The sequence below is a fragment of the Herpailurus yagouaroundi genome, unplaced genomic scaffold (genome assembly GCF_014898765.1).
Source record: "Herpailurus yagouaroundi ecotype Mexico unplaced genomic scaffold, PumYag 186, whole genome shotgun sequence".
In the NCBI taxonomy this organism is placed as follows: Eukaryota; Metazoa; Chordata; class Mammalia; order Carnivora; family Felidae; genus Herpailurus; species Herpailurus yagouaroundi.
This window is the reverse complement of record NW_024412417.1, coordinates 7,110,906-7,135,008: the sequence shown is the minus strand read 5'-3', so window position 1 is coordinate 7,135,008 and position 24,103 is coordinate 7,110,906. Positions and strand designations below refer to the sequence as shown.

At 44.3% G+C, this 24,103-nt stretch overlaps 1 long non-coding RNA gene across 3 annotated transcripts in view; it reads left to right on the top strand.

Moving 5' to 3' along the window:
- LOC121042724 (uncharacterized) overlaps nucleotides 1-21,704 on the top strand; it is an 86,794-nt gene extending 65,090 nt beyond the window's left edge. For 2 of the 3 annotated variants that reach the window (XR_005796401.1, XR_005796404.1), the window contains 3 exons: nucleotides 5,733-6,865; nucleotides 15,065-15,347; nucleotides 20,897-21,704. This is a non-coding gene — a long non-coding RNA (uncharacterized LOC121042724). Of the gene's footprint in view, nucleotides 1-5,732; nucleotides 6,866-15,064; nucleotides 15,348-17,116; nucleotides 17,187-20,896 lie in introns of those variants that run through there. The other variant, XR_005796402.1, reaches the window with a different exon arrangement.
- The last annotated feature ends 2,399 nt before the right edge of the window (nucleotides 21,705-24,103 follow it).

The window sequence follows — 24,103 nt, the reverse complement described above, 5'->3', positions numbered from 1 at the left end:
TCCATTGTGTATATAAACCACAATTTCTTTATCCATTCATCAGTTGACGGACATTTAGGCTCTTTCCATAATTTGGCTATTGTTGAGAGTGCTGCTATGAACATTGGGGTACAAGTGCCCCTATGCATCAGTACTCCTGTGTCCCTTGGATAAATTCCTAGCAGTGCTATTGCTGGGTCATAGGGTAGGTCTGTTTTTAATTTTCTGAGGAACCTCCACACTGCTTTCCAGAGCGGCTGCACCAATTTGCATTCCCACCAACAGTGCAAGAGGGTTCCCGTTTCTCCACATCCTCTCCAGCATCTAGAGTCTCCTGATTTGTTCATTTTGGCCACTCTGACTGGCGTGAGGTGATACCTGAGTGTGGTTTTGATTTGTATTTCCCTGATAAGGAGCGACACTGAACATCTTTTCATGTGCCTGTTGGCCATCCGGATGTCTTCTTTAGAGAAGTGTCTATTCATGTTTTCTGCCCATTTCTTCACTGGGTTATTTGCTTTTCGGGTGTGGAGTTTGGTGAGCTCTTTATAGATTTTGGATACTAGCCCTTTGTCCGATATGTCATTTGCAAATATCTTTTCCCATTCCGTTGGTTGCCTTTTCGTTTTGTTGGTTGTTTCCTTTGCTGTGCAGAAGCTTTTTATCTTCATAAGGTCCCAGTAATTCACTTTTGCTTTTAATTCCCTTGCCTTTGGGGATGTGTCGAGTAAGAGATTGCTACGGCTGAGGTCAGAGAGGTCTTTTCCTGCTTTCTCCTCTAAGGTTTGGATGGTTTCCTGTCTCACATTCAGGTCCTTTATCCATTTTGAGTTTATTTTTGTGAATGGTGTGAGAAAGTGGTCTAGTTTCAACCTTCTGCATGTTGCTGCCCAGTTCTCCCAGCACCATTTGTTAAAGAGACTGTCTTTTTTCCATTGGATGTTCTTTCCTGCTTTGTCAAAGATGAGTTGGCCATACGTTTGTGGGTCTAGTTCTGGGGTTTCTATTCTATTCCATTGGTCTATGTGTCTGTTTTTGTGCCAATACCATGCTGTCTTGATGATGACAGCTTTGTAGTAGAGGCTAAAGTCTGGGATTGTGATGCCTCCTGCTTTGGTCTTCTTCTTCAAAATTACTTTGGCTATTCGGGGCCTTTTGTGGTTCCATATGAATTTTAGGATTGCTTGTTCTAGTTTCGAGAAGAATGCTGGTGCAATTTTGATTGGGATTGCATTGAATGTGTAGATAGCTTTGGGTAGTATTGACATTTTGACAATATTTATTCTTCCAATCCATGAGCAGGGAATGTCTTTCCATTTCTTTAAATCTTCTTCAATTACCTTCATAAGCTTTCTATAGTTTTCAGCATACAGATCCTTTACATCTTTGGTTAGATTTAGTCCTAGGTATTTTATGCTTCTTGGTGCAATTGTGAATGGGATCAGTTTCCTTATTTGTCTTTCTGTTGCTTCATTGTTAGTGTATAAGAATGCAACTGATTTCTGTACATTGATTTTGTATCCTGCAACTTTGCTGAATTCATGTATCAGTTCTAGCAGACTTTTGGTGGAGTCTATCGGATTTTCCATGTATAATATCATGTCATCTGCAAAAAGCGAAAGCTTGACTTCATCTTTGCCAATTTGGATGCCTTTGATTTCCTTTTGTTGTCTGATTGCTGATGCTAGAACTTCCAGCACTATGTTAAACAACAGCGGTGAGAGTGGGCATCCCTGTCGTGTTCCTGATCTCAGGGAAAAAGCTCTCAGTTTTTCCCCATTGAGGATGATGTTAGCTGTGGGCTTTTCATAAATGGCTTTTATGATCTTTAAGTATGTTCCTTCTATCCCGACTTTCTCAAGGGTTTTTATTAAGAAAGGGTGCTGGATTTTGTCAAAGGCCTTTTCTGCATCGATTGACAGGATCATATGGTTTTTCTCTTTTTTTTTTGTTAATGTGATGTATCACGTTGATTGATTTGCGAATGTTGAACCAGCCCTGCATCCCAGGAATGAATCCCACTTGATCATGGTGAATAATTCTTTTTATATGCCGTTGAATTCGATTTGCTAGTATCTTATTGAGAATTTTGGCATCCATATTCATCAGGGATATTGGCCTGTAGTTCTCTTTTTTTACTGGGTCTCTGTCTGGTTTAGGAATCAAAGTAATACTGGCTTCATAGAATGAGTCTGGAAGTTTTCCTTCCCTTTCTATTTCTTGGAATAGCTTGAGAAGGATAGGTATTATCTCTGCTTTAAACGTCTGATAGAACTCCCCTGGGAAGCCATCTGGTCCTGGACTCTTATTTGTTGGGAGATTTTTGATAACCGATTCAATTTCTTCGCTGGTGATGGGTCTGTTCAAGCTTTCTATTTCCTCCTGATTGAGTTTTGGAAGAGTGTGGGTGTTCAGGAATTTGTCCATTTCTTCCAGGTTGTCCAATTTGTTGGCATATAATTTTTCATAGTATTCCCTGATAATCGTTTGTATCTCTGAGGGATTGGTTGTAATAATTCCATTTTCATTCATGATTTTATCTATTTGGGTCCTCTCCCTTTTCTTTTTGAGAAGCCTGGCTAGAGGTTTGTCAATTTTGTTTATTTTTTCAAAAAACCAACTCTTGGTTTCGTTGATCTGCTCTACAGTTTTTTTAGATTCTATATTGTTTATTTCTGCTCTGATCTTTATTATTTCTCTTCTTCTGCTGGGTTTAGGCTGCCTTTGCTGTTCTGCTTCTATTTCCTTTAGGTGTGCTGTTAGATTTTGTATTTGGGATTTTTCTTGTTTCTTGAGATAGGCCTGGATTGCAATGTATTTTCCTCTCAGGACTGCCTTCGCTGCGTCCCAAAGCGTTTGGATTGTTGTATTTTCATTTTCGTTTGTTTCCATATATTTTTTAATTTCTTCTCTAATTGCCTGGTTGACCCACTCATTCGTTAGTAGGGTGTTCTTTAACCTCCATGCTTTTGGAGGTTTTCCAGACTTTTTTCTGTGGTTGATTTCAAGCTTCATAGCATTGTGGTCTGAAAGTATGCATGGTATGATTTCAATTCTTGTAAACTTATGAAGGGCTGTTTTGTGACCCAGTATATGATCTATCTTGGAGAATGTTTCATGTGCACTCGAGAAGAAAGTATATTCTGTTGCTTTGGGATGCAGAGTTCTAAATAGATCTGTCAAGTCCATCTGATCCAATGTCTCATTCAGGGCCCTTGTTTCTTTATTGACCATGTGTCTAGATGATCTATCCATTTCTGTAAGTGGGGTGTTAAAGTCCCCTGCAATTACCACATTCTTCTCAATAAGGTTGCTTATGTTTATGAGTAATTGTTTTATATATTTGGGCGCTCCGGTATTCGGCGCATGACATTTATAATTGTTAGCTCTTCCTGATGGATAGACCCTGTCACTATTATATAATGTCCTTCTTCATCTCTTGTTACAGCCTTTAATTTAAAATCTAGTTTGTCTGATATAAGTATGGCTACTCCAGCTTTCTTTTGGCTTCCAGTAGCATGATAAATAGTTCTCCATCCCCTCACTCTCAATTTAAAGGTGTCCTCAGGTCTAAAATGAGTCTCTTGTAGACAGCAAATAGATGGGTCTTGTTTTTTTTATCCATTCTGATACCCTATGTCTTTTGGTTGGCGCATTTAATCCATTTACATTCAGTGTTATTATAGAAAGATATGGGTTTAGAGTCATTGTGATGTCTGTATGTTTTATGCTTGTAGTGATGTCTCTGGTACTTTGTCTCACAGGGTCCCCCTTAGGATCTCTTGTAGGGCTGGTTTAGTGGTGACAAATTCCTTCAGTTTTTGTTTGTTTGGGAAGACCTTTATCTCTCCTTCTATTCTAAATGACAGACTTGCTGGATAAAGGATTCTCGGCTGCATATTTTTTCTGTCTAGCACACTGAAAATCTCGTGCCAATTCTTTCTGGCCTGCCAAGTTTCAAAAGAGAGATCATTCACGAGTCTTATAGGTCTCCCTTTATATGTGAGGGCACGTTTACCCCTTGCTGCTTTCAGAATTTTCTCTTTATCCTTGTATTTTGCCAGTTTCACTATGATATGTCGTGCAGAAGATCGATTCAAGTTACGTCTGAAGGGAGTTCTCTGTGCCTCTTGGATTTCAATGCCTTTTTCCTTCCCCAGTTCAGGGAAGTTCTCAGCTATTATTTCTTCAAGTACCCCTTCAGCACCTTTCCCTCTCTCTTCCTCCTCTGGGATACCAATTATGCGTATATTATTTCTTTTTAGTGTATCGCTTAGTTCTCTAATTTTCCCCTCATACTCCTGGATTTTTTTATCTCTCTTTTTCTCAGCTTCCTCTTTTTCCATAACTTTATCTTTTAGTTCACCTATTCTCTCCTCTGCCTCTTCAATCCGAGCCGTGGTGGTTTCTATTTTGTTATGCATTTCGTTTAAAGCGTTTTTCAGCTCCTCGTGACTGTTCCTTAGTCCCTTGATGTCTGTAGCAAGAGATTCTCTGCTGTCAGCTATACTGTTTTCAAGCCCAGCGATTAATTTTATGACTATTATTCTAAATTCACTTTCTGTTATATTATTTAAATCCTTTTTGATCAGCTCATTAGCTGTTGTTATTTCCTGGAGATTCTTCTGAGGGGAATTCTTCCGCTTGGTCATTTTGGATAGTCCCTGGCGTGGTGAGGACCTGCAGGGCACTTCCCCTGTGCTGTGGTGTATAACTGGAGTTGGTGGGCGGAGCCGCAGTCAGACCTGATGTCTGCCCCCAGCCCACCGCTGGGGCCACAGTCAGACTGGTGCGTGCCTTCTCTTCCCCTCTCCTAGGGGCGGGATTCACTGTGGGGTGGGGTGGCCTGTCTGGGCTACTTGCACACTGCCAGGCTTGTGATGCTGGGGATCTGGCGTCTTAGCTGGGGTGGGTAGGCAAGGTGCACAGGGGCAGGAGGGGCAGGCTTAGCTTGCTTCTCCTTAGGTGATCCACTTCAGGAGGGGCCCTGTGGCAGCAGGAGGGAGTCAGATCCGCTGCCGGAGGTTTGGCTCCACAGAAGCGCAGAGTTGGGTGTTTGCGCGGAGCGAGCAAGTTCCCTGGCAGGAACTGGTTCTCTTTGGGATTTTGGCTGGGGGATGGGCGGGGGAGATGGCGCTGGTGAGCGCCTTTGTTCCCCACCAAACTGAGCTCTATCGTCCGGGGGCTCAGCAGCTCTCCTTCCCTTTGTCCTCCAGCCTTCCCGCTTTCTGAGCAGAGCTGTTAACTATGACCTCCCAGACGCTAAGTCGCGCTTGCTGTCGGAACACAGTCCGTCAGGCCCCTCCGCTTTTTGCAAGCCAGACTCGGGGGCTCTGCTTGGCCGGCGAGCCGCCCCTCCGCCCCGGCTCCCTCCCGCCAGTCCGTGGAGCGCGCACCGCCTCGCCGCCCTTCCTACCCTCTTCTGTGGGCCTCTCGTCTGCGCTTGGCTCCGGCGATTCCGTTCTATGACCAATTTTAAAGATCACGTCTCTGTTCTCTAAATCTGTCTTGCATGCTATTGACTAAAAATCACTTAATCATTTTGAAAAATAACCTCTTTCACCTTTTCAGAAAACAGCTTTCCAGGAGAGCTTTCTCCCTGATGCTATCAGAGCCACTATTTTTCTTATTTAGCATTTGTCAAATGGCTGCAATTTGATACGTGGGGGAAGCAAGGTTGAGGTGACACTTGCCAGAAAATAAATAATAGCTAGTTGGTTTCATAACTAACAACACCATTCTTCAATTTCCAGGTGAGTCAGAATTTTTAAAAACATATGTGAAATACACATAAAGGACTAGAGAAATAGAAGTTATGGCTGTCTGCGCTCTTCATCCATGAGAACCCTGAAAACAGAAGTATTCCCACCAGCCTGACCCTGACATCACAGCAAGAACCTCCAAAACCAGTCTTTGCCAAATCAGTAGGATAGAGAAGCAACCGCAGAGGAAAGGAAAGGACAACAATGACCCATACGTTATTGCGCAAGTGCTTTTGACCAAAGGCCTGTGGAGGCAAGATTGCGCCAAACCTGTTACAGGAAATTAGATAACACGTATTGTTTGGAAGCTTCAGCTCTATCCTCCAATTCCATTAGCTATTCCTTGACTCTCAATCCTTTGGGGGTCAGGGCCACGTCAACTCCAGCGCTGGGGTTTCCAAGAAGAACTCAACTGACAGCTACGACTGCCCACCCAGCACCCGATCACTTGGACCCTAGGGCTGCAGGTCTAGGCAGGGCCCCCGAAGGCCCAGCTATGTGGCTGGTGTTCACTTGGTGGCTCATTTTTGCTCTGATATTTTGGGATCCCAATTAATGTTCATACCTTTTGAGACTTTATTATTTACTCCCAAAGAACAGTTTGTTTGTTTTTTAAGTTTTGGTTAGATGCAGACTCCTCAAGGGCAGAAATTTCTGAATTATCTTTGTAATCCCAGGACTTGACACGTGGAAGCCAGCACAGAGGACAACAAAGAAAGAAAGGTAGCCAGTCTTCCCGAGAGACCTGGAGGGAACATTTTGATAGGTCTCCTTTCTTCTATAAATGTTTTTCCCAGGGGTGAGAATATAAAGTATGTACAATTTGCAATCCTACTTTTTGCTTTCAATTAATGTGATACAGGCATTTTCCTGTGTGCTATCATCTGAATAATTACATGTTGAAAACTTGATGCCCTAGGTGGTAGTATTAGGAGGTGGGGCCTTTGGTCAGTAGGCCATGAGGGTGGAGCCTTCATAAATGGGATTAGTGTTCTTATAAAAGAATCCCCAGACAGCTTGCTTCCCTCTTTTACAATGTGAAGGTATCACAAGTGTGCGACTTGAAGAGGACCCTTACCCGACCATGCTGGCATCCTGATCTTGGACTTCCAGCCTCCAGAACTGTAAGAAATAAATTTCCGTTGTTTATAAACAACCTAGTCTTGGGGCGCCTGGGTGGCTCAGTCAGTTACGCGTCCAACTTGCATCCAGCTTTGGCTCAGGTCATGATCTTGCGGTTCAATTCGTGAGTTCGAGCCCCGCATCAGGTTCTGTGCTGACAGCTCAGAGCCTGGAGCCTGCTTCAGATTCTGTGTCTCCCTCTCTCTCTCTCTCTGCCCCTCCCTTGCTCATGCTCTGTCTCTCTCTCTCTCTCTCTCTCTCTCTCTCTCTCTCTCTCAAAAATAAATAAACGTTAAAAAAAATTTTTAAACAGCCTAGTCTCTGGTATTTTCTTACAGCAACCCAAATGCACTAAGATACTGTGTTACCATAAATTCTTCCCATTTTTGTGTGTGTGTACATGTGGTGTGCATGTGATTAATATTAACAGTTGTGTGAAAGTACCAAAATTTTCTAAGCCATTTTTTGGTGTTCAGCATTTGGATTATTTCCTCTTACTGTTGTAAATAAAACTGTGGCCAGCTCTTTCATCTGCAGTGTGGCTTAGTTTCTTAGGATTCTCTAAACTGGAATTGCCAGGTTAAAGGGAATAAACAGCTTTTGCTAATTTGATAGTTTAAAACACGTCATCTTGTGGTTTCAGTCTGTATTTCTTTCCTTGCTAATGGTGCCAGACATTTTTCTCTATCTTTGTTTACTAGCTATATTTCCTCCTTTGTGAATTGTCTGTTTGTGTCCTTTGTCCATTTGCCTATTAGGGTCTTCATGTTCTTCTTACCGATTTGCATGAGTTTTTTTCCATTTAAAAAAATTTTTTTAAGTTTATTAATTTATTTTAAGAGACACAGAGACAGAGAGAGCACGAGTGGCGGGGGAGGGGCAGAGGGAGAAGAAGAGAGAGAATCCCAAGCAGGCTCTGTGCCAGCAGCACAAAGCCTGATGCAGTACTCGATCTCATGAACTGTGAGATCATGACCTGAGCCAAAATCAAGAGCTGGCCACTCAACCGACTGAACCACCCAGGTGCCCCAAGTTTTTTTTCCATTTTAAAGATTCTAAACCTTATCATATTTTCTGAAAACAATTTCCCTCTTTCTGTGGCCTGGGTTTTAATGCTATAGTGTTTGTTTATTGATATAGAGATTTTCTACTTTGTATAACTTAATAAGTGCTTTTCCCCTGTACTTCTATTGTTTCTCACATTGAAATTCTTGAAAGAGGGTCATATGGGTGGCTCTGTCAGATGAGCATCAAACTCTTGATTTTGGCTCAGGTCATGATCTCATGGTTCATGGGTTTGAGCCCCATGTCAGGCTCCATGCTAACAGTGCAGAACCTGGTTGGGACTCTCTCCCTCCCCCTCTTTCTGTCCCTCCCCCACTCTATCTATCTCTATCTCAATATACATAAATAAACTTTTAAAAAAGAAGAAATTCTTGGAAGAGAAGCTCATACCCAGGTTGCTTTTTTAAACTCCACTATTTTCCAAAATCCACCATCATCCAGCTGTTGAGTCTAGGACTCTTTGCAAGCTGTTCTCTGTAAATTCACCAATGATCTTCTACGACCTTTGAAATCTTATGGCCCCCACGTGACCTGGAAGCATCTGGAAGGTGGAGAGCACCTCTCCCCGTGACCTCCAAGGTGGACCCTGTTGATTTTACCTCCCTAGCATCATCTGCTGTTTCTCATGGGCTGCTCCTTCTCAGTCCCCTTCACCAGACCCTCCTTATCCTCCTAATCCTCCTAATCCTCCCATTTCCAAAGGTTCTGAGAGATGTCTCCTCTTGTTCATTAAGTCTTATTCCCCAGGTGATTAATCTCATTTAGTCCTTGGCTATAAATGCCAACTCCATGCTGGTGACTCCCAAATTTCCATTGCCGACCGGGACCTCACCCCTCAACTCCATACTCCCAACTTCCTCTGCACCATCTCTACTAGGATATATAACAGGCATCTCAAACTTCACACGTGGCCACAAGACCAAAGTCAAATCTTTGATTTACTCTCCTAGACTTGTCCTCCCTATCCCAGCAAAAGGCAACTTCAACCTTATAGATACACTAAAAACTTTGGAGTTATCTTTGACTCCACTCTGTCATACCCTAAATCTCCAGTCTATTAGAAAATCTTATCAAATGTATCTTGAATCCAATCACTTTTCACTTCCACCCAATCCAAGATCTGTCACCTGGGCTACTGCAGTAGAATCTCAACTGGTCTTCCTGCTTTCTCTCTTGGTCCTTTCACCATCTGTTCCCCATACCACAGCCTTTTAAAAGGTGTCACAGCACGGCTTGGAACCTTCCAATAAAGTCTTTACCACATCCCGTAAGTCGGCACATAATCTGTCTCCCACCTCACCTTTTTGACTATTTTCTCTAGTCAGAGTCTTGCTTACTCTGCTCCAGCCAACTTGGTTGTACGATTCAGTCAAGATAACCAAGCATGCTCCTGTCTCAGGAGGTTTGCACCTGTTCTGCACTCTACCTGAAATGCTCTTCCACAGATACCCTTGCTGCCTCGTCTGCTTCAGTCTCTACTCAAATGTCATCTCATGAAAGAGGCCTTCCTTTACTCTGCCCTATTTTTCTCCATAGCGCTTGTTGTCACTTACATATGATATATATATATATTGTTTATTGTCTCTCTCCACTGACTAGAATATAGCTCTATGGTAGAAACCTTAAAGTGGTTTCCCATGATCCTGACCTCCCCCGTATGCCTGCCCTTAGATAATCCCCTCCCCTTGAGTGTGAGCTGAACTTAGTGACTTATTTCAAAACAAACAGAATGTGGAAAAAGTGATTGGACATCACTTCTAAGATTAAGTTACAAAAGACTAACTGCTGTCCTGCTTCTTGACCTCTAGCCCATTGGAAAGGCCCACATTGCAATGAGTTGATGTCTCTGGCCAACAGCCAGGAAGACATGAGGCTAACAACTACATTGAGTGAGCTGGGAAATATATCCTCTTCTAGCAGACCTTGAGATGACTATGGCCTTATGTGAGACTTCAAGTCAGAGGCACCCAGAGTCCCCAAGTCATGCCCAAATTCCTGATCCACAGAAACATAATAATAATAAATATTATTTATATAATAATAATAAATGTTTGTTTTAAGCCCTGGGTTTTGGAGAAATGTGTCACACAGCAGTAGCTGACTAAACAAGATCCAATGGAGCAGGATTACTATTTGTTTTATTCACATTATCCCCGACATCTAGAAAAGGCACACAGTAGTTACTTGGGATTTTTCTGAATGAATGAATGAGTTTCAGTTGTGCTGGGAAGATGGTCTGTTTTGCTCAGGACAGTGAGGTATGCCTATGTGAGTACCAGAAACTACTTCAGCCATTTAATTACCATTTGTTAAGCCATCCTGAATGCAAGGCCAATACAGAGGGGGCAGAGCCAAGAAAATACATTCGCAGAGTCAGAGACCCAGGGAACACACCTGGCCTACCTGGGAAATTTTTTGGTTACTTGAACAAAGTTTAAACTAGCTTGGGCTGAGTTCTCAATTCTTTGAAATGAAAAGCATCCTAACTATTACAGTTTTTATAGCATCATTCTCTCCCCTGCCCCAAAATATTCTTTATTTTTTTCTTTCCTCTGCCTACCCCCTTAATGGCAGAGATTACAGTTGTGTATGCAGTTTCCATTCTCCCTTCTCCTCTATCAAGAGAACGTGATTTGGTTAAAGGAATAAGGGGCCTAGCTAAAGAACTACATTTCCCAGCCTCCTTTGAAGATAGGGCACGTGACTGAGTTCTGGCTAGTGTAAGCAAACATTACGGGGTGGGTCTTCTGGAAAGACATTCTTAAAAGAGGCTCACTTGGCTGTCCTCTTCCGCTCTCCTGCTGCCTGAAATGTGATGGTGGGACCTGATGTGGCCATTTTATGATTGAAGCAAATTTGAGGATGAAACACACACACACTAAATATGGTGGAAGAAAAGAGAGGGCCTATGTCTCTAATGAAGCCAACATACTAACCCTGAGAACCCCACCTCAGAACTTCTGTGATGAGAGAAATACAAATCCTAATCTTGTTTTTTCTGTTCTCTATAGCATAGCTGACATAGCCCTTAAATATGAACTTCCCCAGAATGTGTCCTTGTCTTCTCTTTTCATGCACACACCTTTCCCAGCTGACCTCATCTGCTCCCATGACTTCAAGAATTTCCATGACTTCTATGTAATAAAGACTCCCAAACTGATGCCTGTGCCTCCTGCCAGTTTTCCAGACTCCAGACCCAGAGTCACAAGTGACTCCTGATATCGCCACTGGATGGCACTTTAGAAGCATTGGGGGGATCGCATGGATTGTGGTGTCAGGTAGATATGTTTTCCAATCCTGACTCCACAACTCTGAGTAACCTGGAGTGAGCAACGGCATCTCTGAGCCTTAGTTTTCTTACCTGTGAAATGAACATAGTAATACTACTTCATAGGGTTTTTTTGAAACAAATATATGTAAAACAGTGCTTGTCATATAACCAGCCCTAAATACCTTTAATTCTCTCCTTCCTGTCACCCATCTCCACCCCCTACCCATGTCCATTCTCTTCTTCTTACCTTCAGGTACATGTCTTCACCAACTACCCATTCTCCCAAGATAGAAATCTCAGAATCTTCTTCAGCTTCTGTTGGTCCCCATCCTTCCCTCATAGCCAATCAGTGACCAGATTCTGTTGATTTTATCCTACAACTGTGATCGTGCTCTTCTATCTCCAGTGTTACTCTTACCAGCCCTTACCTGGCTTCTTTCTACGGCCAACCATAGGCTCTTCACAATGTAATCTTCCACCTTTCTATCAGAGTTGTCCCTTTGGGAAACAAAACACAAAACAAAACAGGATCTTGTCTCTGCATAGCTTATGGACCTCTCCTGAATTTTGTTGCCTACAGAATAAAATCCAGATTCAAGAAATGGTCATCCGAGGCTGTCCCATCGCATCCCATTCAGCTTCTTGCTCCTCTCTCCCCAGGAACTCACCATTCTCCAGACATATTAGGCCATTTCCTGACTCTGTCTTCACAGCTTTTGGGATGTGTATGTTCCACCCTTGATCCTTTAAGCCACACCGTCACCATCAATAGGTGGCCCAATAACAGTTCGAAAGTTTAAAACGTTACTCCCTGCGCTTCCCCCTTTTCCTCCACCCATTCTAAAAGAATCTGTTCTTAGTCTCAGGGGAGGTTAGGCAGGTGGACAGCAGTGTTGGCCTGGAGACACTGCCCTCCTGGCTTGCATTTCCCAAGCCCTAAGCCCACTGAGCTGAATAGGTGAGAGTGTGCCCCTGGAGGAAGCAGGGCCAGAGGGAGGTATTTCCCTAAAACCAAGATGAGATGCCTGGGCCTGGGGAGAGGAAAGAGGTCTCTGGGACCCACCAGCATCAGGGAACCTGTGCCCTGCTTTCTAGATGCACCAAAAGGTATAGCAGGCACTTGGTGGGATTACCCATGATACACCAAGGAGAAGAGATTCTACAGCCAGGGGTTTGTGTCATTGAGACAGTGGTGCAGGGCCCTGCAGGCTGAATAGCACACCAGGATTTTAGCACAGCCGTGGGTGTGGGGGGAAGCCCCAGGAAGGACTAAGATTAATTTCATACAAGCCTAATAAGATAGGGCCTGGGGCTGAAATGAAGCTGAATGATAAGAAATGAAATGGGGTATTTAGTGCTCAGAATTTCTTCCTTGAGAAGCAAGCCTTGACCCATCTTCTTGGGCTCCTGCCCTGCCCCTCCCCACTTGCCCTGTGATCTCTTGCTCTTGTCTTTCTGCCCCAGATTTCTGGCTCCCTAGACCTGCTGTCAGGGGTTTTGGCCAACCCTCACAACTTCCCTCCTGGTCCTTTGGACTTTGAGCTTCCTGCAGAGCTATTGACTCCCAGCAGCTTGTTCCAGCATGCCCCCACCCAGCTAGGCCAGCCTCTGGCCCTGAAGGATAGGGGTGAGAAGGGACACAAGCCCAGAAAGCTTTTTTTCTCTTCTCTACCTGGCAGAACTTTACTTATCCTTCAGGGCTTTGCTCAAATGTCACCTCCTGGGTGACCTCCCTAGGCAGCGTTCTTTCTCTGGGTTTCACAGCATCTTGCTCATACCTCTGTGCTTGTCACAATGTATTATTATACATGTATTTACCCTGTGGCTTTTTCACCTGGAGTATGAACACTTTGGGGATAGGAACCATGTCTCATTCACCTGGCACAGTGTCAGCTGAAGAACAAGGCCTCACAAATGCTTGTTAAACGTCATTTCTCATGCGGTCCCCTAGACTCTCATGCACCATTCTATCCTGTTCCTCTGTATCCTGTATTGGGTAGGGATGCATCTGGCTGCAAGTAACAGAGAACCTGACTACAGTGGCCTAAATAGAGATTTATTTTTCTCACACAGAAACAAGTCTATAGGTAAGCAACTCAGAACTGTCAGACACAAAGCTGCTTCATATCTTTCTATCCTGCTGGGGTTTTTTTTTTAAGTTTATTTATTTATTTATTTTGAGAGAGAGAGAGCAGGGGAGGGGCAGAGAGAGGGAAAGAGAGAATCTCAAGAAGGCTCAGTGTTCTCAGCACGGAGCACAGAGCCTGACTCAGGGCTCAAACTCACAAACTGTGACATCATGACCTGAGCCGAAATCAAGAGTCAGACGCTTAACTGACTGAGCCACCCAGCATCCCTATCCTGCTGGTTTTAATGTGTTGGTCCTAAGATGACTACTTTACCTCTGAGCATCACATATCAGTTCTAAGCAGGAAGAATTAGGAAGGGTGAAGAGCCAAGTATAACCCTTTGCATCAGGAAAACACAGGTTTTCCCAGAAAACTTCTGCTTATATCTTATTGTCCAGAACTGTGTCACATGACCACCCCAAGCTGCAAGGAAAACTGAGAAGGGAGGGGTAGGCAAGGGAGAAAGTGGAGGAGCAAGGGTGTGAATGAGAACATCCTTGGGCCCAACCCCAGGCCTATGGAATCACAAATGCTGGAGGTGGAGCCCAGCATTCTGTGCTGTAATGAGCCTCTGAATGATTCCGATTCAGCTGAAGTTGGAGAACCCTAGTCCTATATTATGGCCAGTTGTATGGTAAGGAAAAAGTCCTAGACTGGAATTGAAATCGCCCTTTTTTTCTTTTTAATGTTTATTTATTTTAGAGAGAGAGCAAGTGAGCAGGGGAGGGGCAAAGACAGAGGGACAGAGGATCCAAAGACGCAGGCTCCATGCTGACAGCAGAGAGCTTGATTTGGAGCTCAAACTCACAAACTGTCAGATCATGACCTGAGCCGAAGTCAGACACTTAACGACTGAGCCACCCAGGTGCCTCGCCCATTTTTTAAATATAATTTAAACCACAGTTTTCTGATCTATAAAATGGGAATAATAAAGGTTGTCCCAACTTTATTCACTGAATTGTTGTGAAGACCAATTTAAATATTGCAGATGAGGGGCACCTGGGTGGTTCTGTCAGTTAAACATCTGACTCTTGATTTCAGCTCAGGTCATGATCTCATGGTCTGTGAACTGGAGCCCGGCATCGGGCTCTGCACTAATGGTACAGAACCTGTTTGAGATTCTCTCTCTCCCTCTCTCTCTGCCCCTCCCTGCTCGTGTCCCTCCCCCCTCTCTCTCTCTCAAAAAAAAAAAAAAAAAAAAAAAAAACTTAAAAAAATAAAATAAATATTGCAGATGAAAACATACTGAAAAATGTAAGTCATGGGACAACGGTACTGATTTTGGAAATTTAGAAGTTCTGAGTTCAGTTTATGTAACTGATGTATTCAGCAGAGTAGAAAAGCCTGGGAAAAGCAAAACTATCTGTACAAAGTATGAAGAGATCAAAAAATTACGACAGTAAAGGACGAAAATAGAGATTGAAACCACAGACGTTCAAAATACACTGTTATCAAAAACAAATGTTTGCATCAGCCTCAGTTGTTGCTGCTACAGGTGGTTTCCATGAGAGGAAAGAGGACATTCGTGGTTTCAAAACAAACACTTTGGAGGATAATGAGATGGAGTATTTAAGGGAAAGGGTTGGTAAGAAGATATGAGACAAATGTAAGGGATTTGGTGTTCTACCATTTGGATTAAAAATACTGAGATGCCATTGTCTGAGCACCAAGCAGATTGTCCATCCCTCACTGTAGGAAAACCTGCTCATTCAGTTCCATGTTTATTCATTCCACAGCAGTCACCCATGCAACCAACACTGTATTTCATCGGTGAATTGGGATGGTTCATCAGCTGCTCACTAGGCCCCAGGGAAGTCACAGAGTGACATTTGCCTTCAGATAAACTCCTTAGGTTGGGTTATTGCTGTGACTGAAATAGCAGAGCCATCCCAACAGCGGGAGATTGACCTGTCCGCTGAAGTGAAAACCACAGTGTCAAGAATAAAGTGTTGACAAAACAAAAAACATACACTGAAAGACAAGGACTTGTACACTACAAATGGGTGGATTCTGTAACAGGTGAGTTGTAGCTCAATAAAGAAGAAGAAAGAAAGAAAGAAAGAAAGAAAGAAAGAAAGAAAGAAAGAAAGAAAGAAAGAAAGAAAGAAAGAAAGAAAGAAAGAAGAAAGAGAAAGGAAAGGAAGGAAGAAAAGGAAAGAAGGAAGGAAGGAAGGAAGGAAGGAAGGAAGGAAGGAAGGAAGGAAGGAAGGAAGGTAGCAAAAGAGAATGAAGTGTTTACAGGCAGAGATCCTGTGACTGGGAGGCTGTGCAGCCACTAAGAGACACTGTGTGGTGTGTGTGTGTGTGTGTGTGTGTGTGTGTATGTGTTAAATTTGTCCGTACAAAATGTGAGGCCAAGGTTTATTTACTGATTGATTTGTTTAACATCTGGGCTCCAGCATGCAAGTGCTATGATAAGAGAGTTTGTAGAAGCAAAATCACAAAGCCACATGCTTCTTGGCTCTGGTGAAAGAGGGTAGCAATCTGCATATGGAAAGCTGATGATGTAACTGTCTGAAACTGGTGGTGACCTGAAGCCAAGCTTAGTCCAGATAAATAGGCCAATTCCAGGGCACAGATCAGAAATATCCAACCACTTTGGGGACTGGACTTCCCGAGGGTGTTTTCGTTCATCAATCAGTCAAATAGAGCCTCACCCATTTCTCCTCCTTCCCCTTCTGTGAACCCCTCACAACCTCCCTCACCCCTGCAAGTGGTAATAGGTGGCCAGGACAGCTATAATTCCATATGTGAACACGTTTCCTTTGTTGTGTTACTCTCCTTCCTTCCTAGGGGATTGTTCTGGTTATTGCTGCTCCCAAGAACAGGTATTGAAATGTAGTCAGTGGGACAGTGTGTTTTGGGGTTAAGATCCTTGGGATCAAGTGCAAGCCCTACCCTTCACAAGTTAGTGACCTGGATAAGTCATTTAACACCTTTTGATCCCATCCCTTCTCTGGTATTCAAGAACTTTGCTTCTGAAATAACCCCCTCTCCTGCAGCCACAGTCTCAGATTCTCTATCGTGCCGTTCTCACCAGCAATACCAGCGACTGGAACTTCTCCCGTAGTAAAAATCCAAAATAAATACAAAACCTCCCTGTCTCCCCATTTGGAGAGATTGTCTTTAGTTCCACCTTAATCCTTTGTTCTGTTCTCCTTCACAACAAAATTCCTAAAAAAGAATTGCTTAGGGGCACCTGGGTGGCTCGGTTGGTTGACTGTCTGACTCTTGATTTTGGCTCAGGTCATGATCCCGAGAGTGGTGGGATCCAGCCCTGGATCAGGCTCCGTGTGAGAGTGCAGCCTGATTAAGATTCTCTCTCTCTCTCAGGGCACCTGGGTGGCTCAGTCCCTTAAGTGCCCACTCTTAATTTCAGCTCAGGTCATGAAGTGGTTCGTGAGACTGAGCCCCACGTCAGGCTCTGCACTCACAGCATGGAGCCTACTTGGGATTCTCTCTCTCCCTCTCTCTCCCTCTCTCTCTCTCCCTCCCTCTCTCCTTCTCTCTCTCTCAAATAAACTTTAAAAAAAAGATTCTCTCTCTCTCCCTCTGCCTCCGTACCCTGCTCACGCTATTATATAAAATAATTTAAAAAAAGAATTGCTTAGTGTACAGGCTGAATTGTGTGTGACTCCCCCCGCAACCCCAAAATTAATATGTGGAAGCCCTAGCCCTCAGCACCTCAGAAGGTGATTATATTTGTAGACAAGGCCTTTAAAGAGGTTTAGGTTAAACCAAGACAGTCTGATTGGGCCCAATCCCAATCTGACTGCCATCTTTACCAGAAGAAACTAGGACGCAGACAACACAGAAGGAAGTCCATGCAAGGACACAGGGAGAAGGCAGCCATCTGCAAGTCACAGAAAGAGGCCTCAGGAGAAACCAATCCTTCAACACCTTGATCTTGGACTTCCAGCTTCCAGAACCGTGAGAAAATAAATACCTGGTGTTTAAGTCACGCTTCTGCAGCACTGTGTTATGGTAGCCGTAGCAAATTGATACTCTTAGCACCACTGACCACCATCTTGCCAGAGCCAGAGACCATTTGTCCTTAATCATATTTGGCTTCTCCACACTCAGTCCCAATTTCCTTTCTAAAGGCATTTTTGGCACTTAGATTCCAGGTTACCTCACTTTAATTTTTCTCTCACCTAATCAGCTGCTACTTCTCAGTCTTCTCCGCTAATATTCCTTATCCTTCTTTCTTCTAAATATCAGAGCCCTAGGCCCAGGCCTCAGCCCTCTTCTCTGTTTAGATCCTCTCTCTGGTCATTCCATCCAATTCTGTGGCTTTAAATATTATTTAAAAGCTGGTAAGTCACACATTTATGTTACCAGCCCCTACCTCTGCCTTTAGTTCTGTGCTCAAATATGCAATTGCCCACAAGAATATGCAATTGCCCCCTAGATTTCCAAAGAGCATCTCAAACTCAACATGTCTGAAACTCTAATGGCCCATCACATTTAGAATGAAATCCAAACTTCTCGTCCCTGCTTGCACGTTTCCTCATGACCTTTCTGACCTCATCTTCCACTGCCCTCCTCCCTCACCACCCTCCAGCCACACTGCTGGCCCTCTATGCACACACTTACTGTTCCTTCTGCCTCTACTATTAGTCACAGGATAGAGCCTCACAGAGCTTACTTACTCCTTTACATCATTCAGGGCTTGGCTCAAAATTCACCTTCTCGACCCACTGTCTCACATATCACTCTCCTAAAGGTTGTAGAACTCAGTACTCTCAGGTTACCCTTATAACATTTTAATAACCTCATACTATAGTGTCAAGCATTATATTAAATGCTTTATATGCATGATCTCATTTAATCCTCAGGACCACCTAGTAGAGACAATCTTATCTCCACTTGCAAATGAAAAAACTAAGGCTAAGAGAGGTCAAATCCAAGGTCACAGAGCTTGCACTAAGGTCTGATTCCAAAACTAGCACTCTTAACCATGAGAAACAGCTGCTTCTCACTTTAAATGCTATTCTTAATTATGGACGGTATGGCCTCCAGGCTTGATTGGTTTCAGTTGCACTTGTGTTTGAGCAGGTAAAGTAACTCAGGGGTATCGGTGTGTGTTGGGGAAGGGCTTATTTTCCAAACTGTGGCTTTAAACGTTCAGATAATACAAAATGCAGGTTAAGTAGGGACAAATTCAAACATGGGTCTAGACCTCTGTGGCTTGCTTGTATAGACTTATTAAAGAAGATGAGAGCATTTTGTCCTTAACCTTGTTGGGTTTTTTTAGGCTCACGTTCTGAGAAGCTATTAAAGCTTTTAAGCTTTAGATTTTTCCTTTAAAAAAAAAAAATCCTATTTCCACAAGGTGATTAGAAACAAAACCCTTACAATAAAGTCCTTAGAAAAAGGTCTGTGTGCTGGTGAAAACAAATATTTATCGAACACCTAATGTCCCAGACACTTTACTGATTTCATTGTCTCTCCAAGTTGGTATTTTTTTCCTGCTCTTCCAGTTGAGGACACTGAGGGACTCAGAAGGTAAGTAATGTCCCCATACGGAGCAGGAACCCCCCAGTTTCCTCCTCTTGCTTACCACATGCTCCAAAGTGGTTTTGCCTTCCCAGCATGCAATGTAATTGATTACCTGAGGCCCGTTCCAGGACTCCTGTTCTCCGGGCTCTGAAATTTAGTTCCATGCTATGGTAAACATGAAAAGTTACTTCCTAGGGACCTATGTGCCTTTCTGGAAGTGTTGCAGAAACCCAAAAGACTGCAAAGGAATTTAAAGTTCTCATAGATCTGTGGGTCTGCTCAGGTAACCAACAGATACCAGATCACACCCAATTCTCAGTTGACACTGTTTCGTTCAAGAACAGTGCTGTTCCTCGAGCACAAAAACTCTTCTGCCTCCAGCCTTTGCGGTGGCTCTTCTGGCTGCCTAGGCTACTCTTTCCCCTCATGTCTGCCCTCCTGTTCTGGCTGCTCAAGTGCTACCTCATCAAAGAAGCCTGCCTGACCATCCTATGTCCCCACCAGCCTGTCTAACCCTTTACCCAGCTTTGTTTTTCTTTGCAGCACCCACTGCATTATATATTTACTTGCTTATTGTTTCTCTTCCACTAGGTGGAAACTTCTTGATGGCTGAGACTTTGTTTTGTTCACTATTGAGTCTCTGGTGCCTGGCATAAACTAGGTGCTCATTAAATAATTATTGGAGGAATGAATGGATTCTGTGAATACAAGAGACCTGAATGAATGGGTGGATGGGGCTTAACCACTACAGGTCTATATATTTATGTGTTCCCTCTTCCTGAGCTACAAAGGGAAAGAAATGGCTACTCCTACCAAAGAGGACTAAAGCAGAAGAGGCCCCAAAAGAACAGAAACCAAAACCCCTCCTGCCTCAGATTATCAACATGCTTAGGTCTTTTGCCAAAGTCATGAACAATCTGGACATTTAAGAACATAAATTAATCTTGCAAAATGTAGTAGATATTTAAGGTAGTTAATTCCAGCAAAAAGAATAACCCAAAAACAAGTTTCCTTAAATAGGAAGACTATGTAAGTGGTGTATAGCTTATGTAAGTACCAATCATATTATCTGCATCATCCTTTTAAGAAGAGCAGAAAGACACATTCTACTCAAGGTGTCCCCATAATAGAGCAATTCATGGCTACAGACCCCACCCGGGGCTGCCTCTGGCACATGGCAACAGTTGGGCAGTGACCCAGAAGTAGGCATGTGAGTGAAGAGTTAGCTTTGGCAGCAGGAGTTGTAGAAGACCTGACCTGCACTCACACAGGTAGCCACTGCAACTGCCCTTTCACCCGGTTGGGTCTACCCCACACAACTGGTCCCTAGGGCTTTGCGGCTCCCTAGGGCTGGGATGGTGTATACAGGGACATTCTGTATCATGTATCCAGGCCATATGTATTAAGGATATGATTAAGGATAATCATCATAAGGATGATTCCCTTTCTGCTCTGCAGCTAAGTTTTAATACAGTTTAAAATAATTGAGTACTTATTTGTGCATTCACCTAAAAACTAAGAAGCCTTTAAATTCAGGACTTTAGAGGAACTGGAGAGAGCACTGTGCGTCTGGGAGATTGTCATCGATCACTCATAATCCAGCCTATGCCACCACAGCCCCAAGGGCTCTTCTCCCCAAATACTGGCTGCTGAATGGGCTAGGCCCATCTCCCTTCTCCTTTCTGGTGCCTCAGCCAGAACACAGGCTCTTTTCATTTTGAGGATTTTGTTTCTAATCACCATGTGAACATCGGTAGGATATAGGGTTAAAAAAAATGAATATGCAAGAGTTATAAGGTTCCAGGGGCTTGGAAAGCTGTTAACACCTATGGCCCTGGTATCATTTCTGACTTCTTCCTGAGATGGTAAGGGCATCCCAGTTAGATTTGTTTTCTGTTTTTTATTTCAGAAAGTAGAGCACCAAACCTCTGGCTTCCTTCTGTTTCAGGCTTTCTGGAGACCATGAGAGACCCTTTCTTTTCTTCTCTTAGAACAGATTTCACTGGAATTCCAAGTGATTGCTCTTCTAAAATGCAATTAAACAAAAACTCTTCTGTCTTTCCCAGACACTTGACAGCATGCTGGATGGACGATACAAGCCCAACAGGCTGCATTTGCTGATGGACCGATTGTAAATTGCCTGAGCGGACTTCACTTTCAGACCCTCCTCAGTATAGACTGGGCGACTTGTTGCTTTATTGTTCTGAGCTTGCCCTGAGTAGCCACCCAGTGGGGTTCTCCATCTGTGGCTTGATAGGAAGCAACATTCTTTAGCAGCCTTGAAGCAACTGGCAGGGCAATGGCTACAGCCTGCCTTTGTAAGCAGGAGGCAGGGGCATTAACTGTATTGTTTCTGGACGTTGGCATAAATGTGGCCCTGCCCCGTGGTCCTTCACAACAAAACTTGAGGTTGAATCCCTTTTGTTGGGGTAGATAAGGGAGTGTATTGAGCTCTATGGAAAACAGACAGGAGGACTCTGACAGATGGGGAAAGGGTCACCCCCACAGCAGGGAGTCAGCCTGGACGTGGGTACTATAGCAACCTGCTGAGAATTATCCTGCCTATTAAAGGATGGTTGGATTCACTGGGTCTGCCCAGGCAGGGAACCTGGCTGGGTCTTTGTCAGCAGACAGACGAGAAGCTGGTGTGCAGCTGTGTGATTTGACAGTTTGGTTGTATTCAGACAGCTCTATGTTGTGGAGATGACATTACTCCTGAGCCTGACCGCATGCATCTATGTAAACCAGTGGCATACCCGAGGAGGGAGTCAGTGGGAGCAATCCACTCCCGGTGCAGACAGTAAGCAGAAAATTTCTGTGTGTGTGCTTGTCTGTAGAAAATTTTCAAACAATAATAAAACTAAGTAAAAGTCAGTTTGCTTTTTATTATTTTCATGCTCCAACAGTTCCAAACAATGTACAGGGATAGAATACTTCTCCCTCATAGGGGCAGACTTCTCCCACAACCCCTCTCTCACCCCCTTGGTACGCTACTGGGATAAACAAGCACCGGGTGGGGAGATTACAAATCAGTGAGAGGGTAAACAGAAAGCAAATGACCCCTGAGATAAGAAGTTTTTTTTTATCCCCCAAATTCTACTTTGTGGAGTTTAGAGAAGGTTGATCTGTCTGCCAGGGGCCTTCCTATTGTTTAGCTTTGCATTTTGGTTATCTATTGCTGCTTGTAAAACCATGCCAACATTTAGTGCCTTAAAACAACAGTCATTTATTTGTTTGTGATTCTGCAGTTTGACAGGGCTCAGTGAGGATGGCTCATCGTTATTCCCTGTGGCGTCTGCTGGAGTTGGAACTTCCTAGAGGGCTTTTTCACCCCTATGTCTGGGATCTCAGGTACCATGAGCTAAATAATCTAGGGGCTGGCCAGGCATGTCTGTCTTTCCATGTGGCCTCTCCACATAACTAGCTTGAGTTTCCTCGCAGCATGGTGTTCTCTTCTTATGCGGTAGTAGGCTTTCCCCAGAATGCAAAGCAGAGGTTGTCAGGTTTGCTTAGTGTCTGGTCTTAGACATGCTAGAAACATTATGTCTGCCACATTCTATTGGTCAAGGCAGTCACAGGTCCAGCCCAGATTCAAGGGGAAGAAAAACAGTCTCCACTTCATGATGCAAGAAATATTGTTGTGACCGTCTTTGGAAGCATCATCTACCTCACATTGTTTTCTCCATCATAACAAAGTATTGTATGCTTTCACATTTTTTCTTTAACAGTGATAAACCTTATCAGATTGGAAAAGGTAGGTCTCAAATTACGAATTAGACCTTTAGAATTATCGTGCCTTTATTCTGAATGGGGAGATGGTCTCTTCATGGATTCCTAAGAAGGAGCAAGAATTTATGGAGCTCCAAAGATAGCAATGATATTAGAAAATATTGGGGTGAGCCTGATTTGCCAAAACCTAAAATCTAAAGCATACTCAATTCCATGAGATTGTCCAATCCAAGTTACAGCCTCAGTCTACCTCCTGAGGAAAGTTCAAATGGCCACCTTATTTTTGTTATTACTTCTGGGTATCAGAAAATCCCCTGAACTTTGAGTTACATCCTTTAAAACCAGGATTCTTGTGAGAGTCAGAAGGGTGAGAGCCCTTCAGACACTGTATGATTATACCTGTGAGCAGTTGCTATAAATTTCGCCCTGGGTCAGAGAATTGCATCTCAGTCCAAACAGGAACCAGGAGAGAAGAGATGCATCAACATGACTCCCTTGTCTCTGCCAGACACAGTTAATCCATCCATCTGCATACAGAACTTTGATTTGGAAAGCATCTGTCAGCTCACCCTTTCATTCTCTTCTCACTATAAATAACCGGTGAGCAGGTAGGCCCCATGTGAATGCCAACGGTATGCAGGTATGACAACAGTAAGAGGTCAGAGCTTCCGTGGGTCACTGGCGAGCGTGGATGCAGAGCCTAGGGAAGAAGCAGCTCTCCACGCTCTCCTCCCTCCAGGGTTCTTCAAATCTGCTGGAGCAGAAGCCCGGCCAGATCACTGACCTCACTGCCTTCAGGTTTGGTCTCATGGCCTCTTCTGCTCTGCCTGCGTGCAGGTTGAATCCTGAGCCTGCAGGCAAGTTCGGTCAGCTCCCAGTGTCAGTCACCACAGGGTGCTGGGGCCTGGCTCCAAAAGGAGGCTAAGGGGGCCAGCATCCCCTGTACCTAGAGCCAGACTTTCCTTCCCAAGAAGGCCAAGAAGCGGGCCTGGAGCTGCCTTTGCAGAGCCATGTCTAAGGCTTTACCCCTATATTGGCCTGAACAGGCCTCTTGGGGTCTCTGGCCTCCATCACTCTCAACGCCTTTTTTTTTTTTTTCTTTTTTTTTCTGCTCACAGCAAAAACTGCTGTGTCCCTCAGTGCCCCAACCCCTTGGCCCCTGCCCCCTTACTGGGGCAGACGGGCCCACTGGGGTCGGGCTCTTCCTCTCACCTTTCCCGTTCTCCTCACACTCCCGCGGGTTCCCATTTCTGTTCGCCCCAGGCCCGCCTGGCCTCCCTTCCCCTCCCAGTGGCCCCAGTGCCGGCACCCACCCCCTCACACCCTTCTCGCCCTCCCTTCCGCTCGCCCCTCTTCTCGCCCCTCGGCTTTTGTTGCCCGGGCTTGTTTCTAACTTGAGAGCGTCGCCCGGCTCGGCGCCAGGTCACGTGCGTTAGTGACAACCTCTCGCAGGGCGGCCCCGGGCCCCCCGCGCCGCCGATTGGTGGGATCGGGCCTGGCGCGGCCCCGGGGCGGGGCGGCCGGGCGGGCGGGCCCGACGGGCG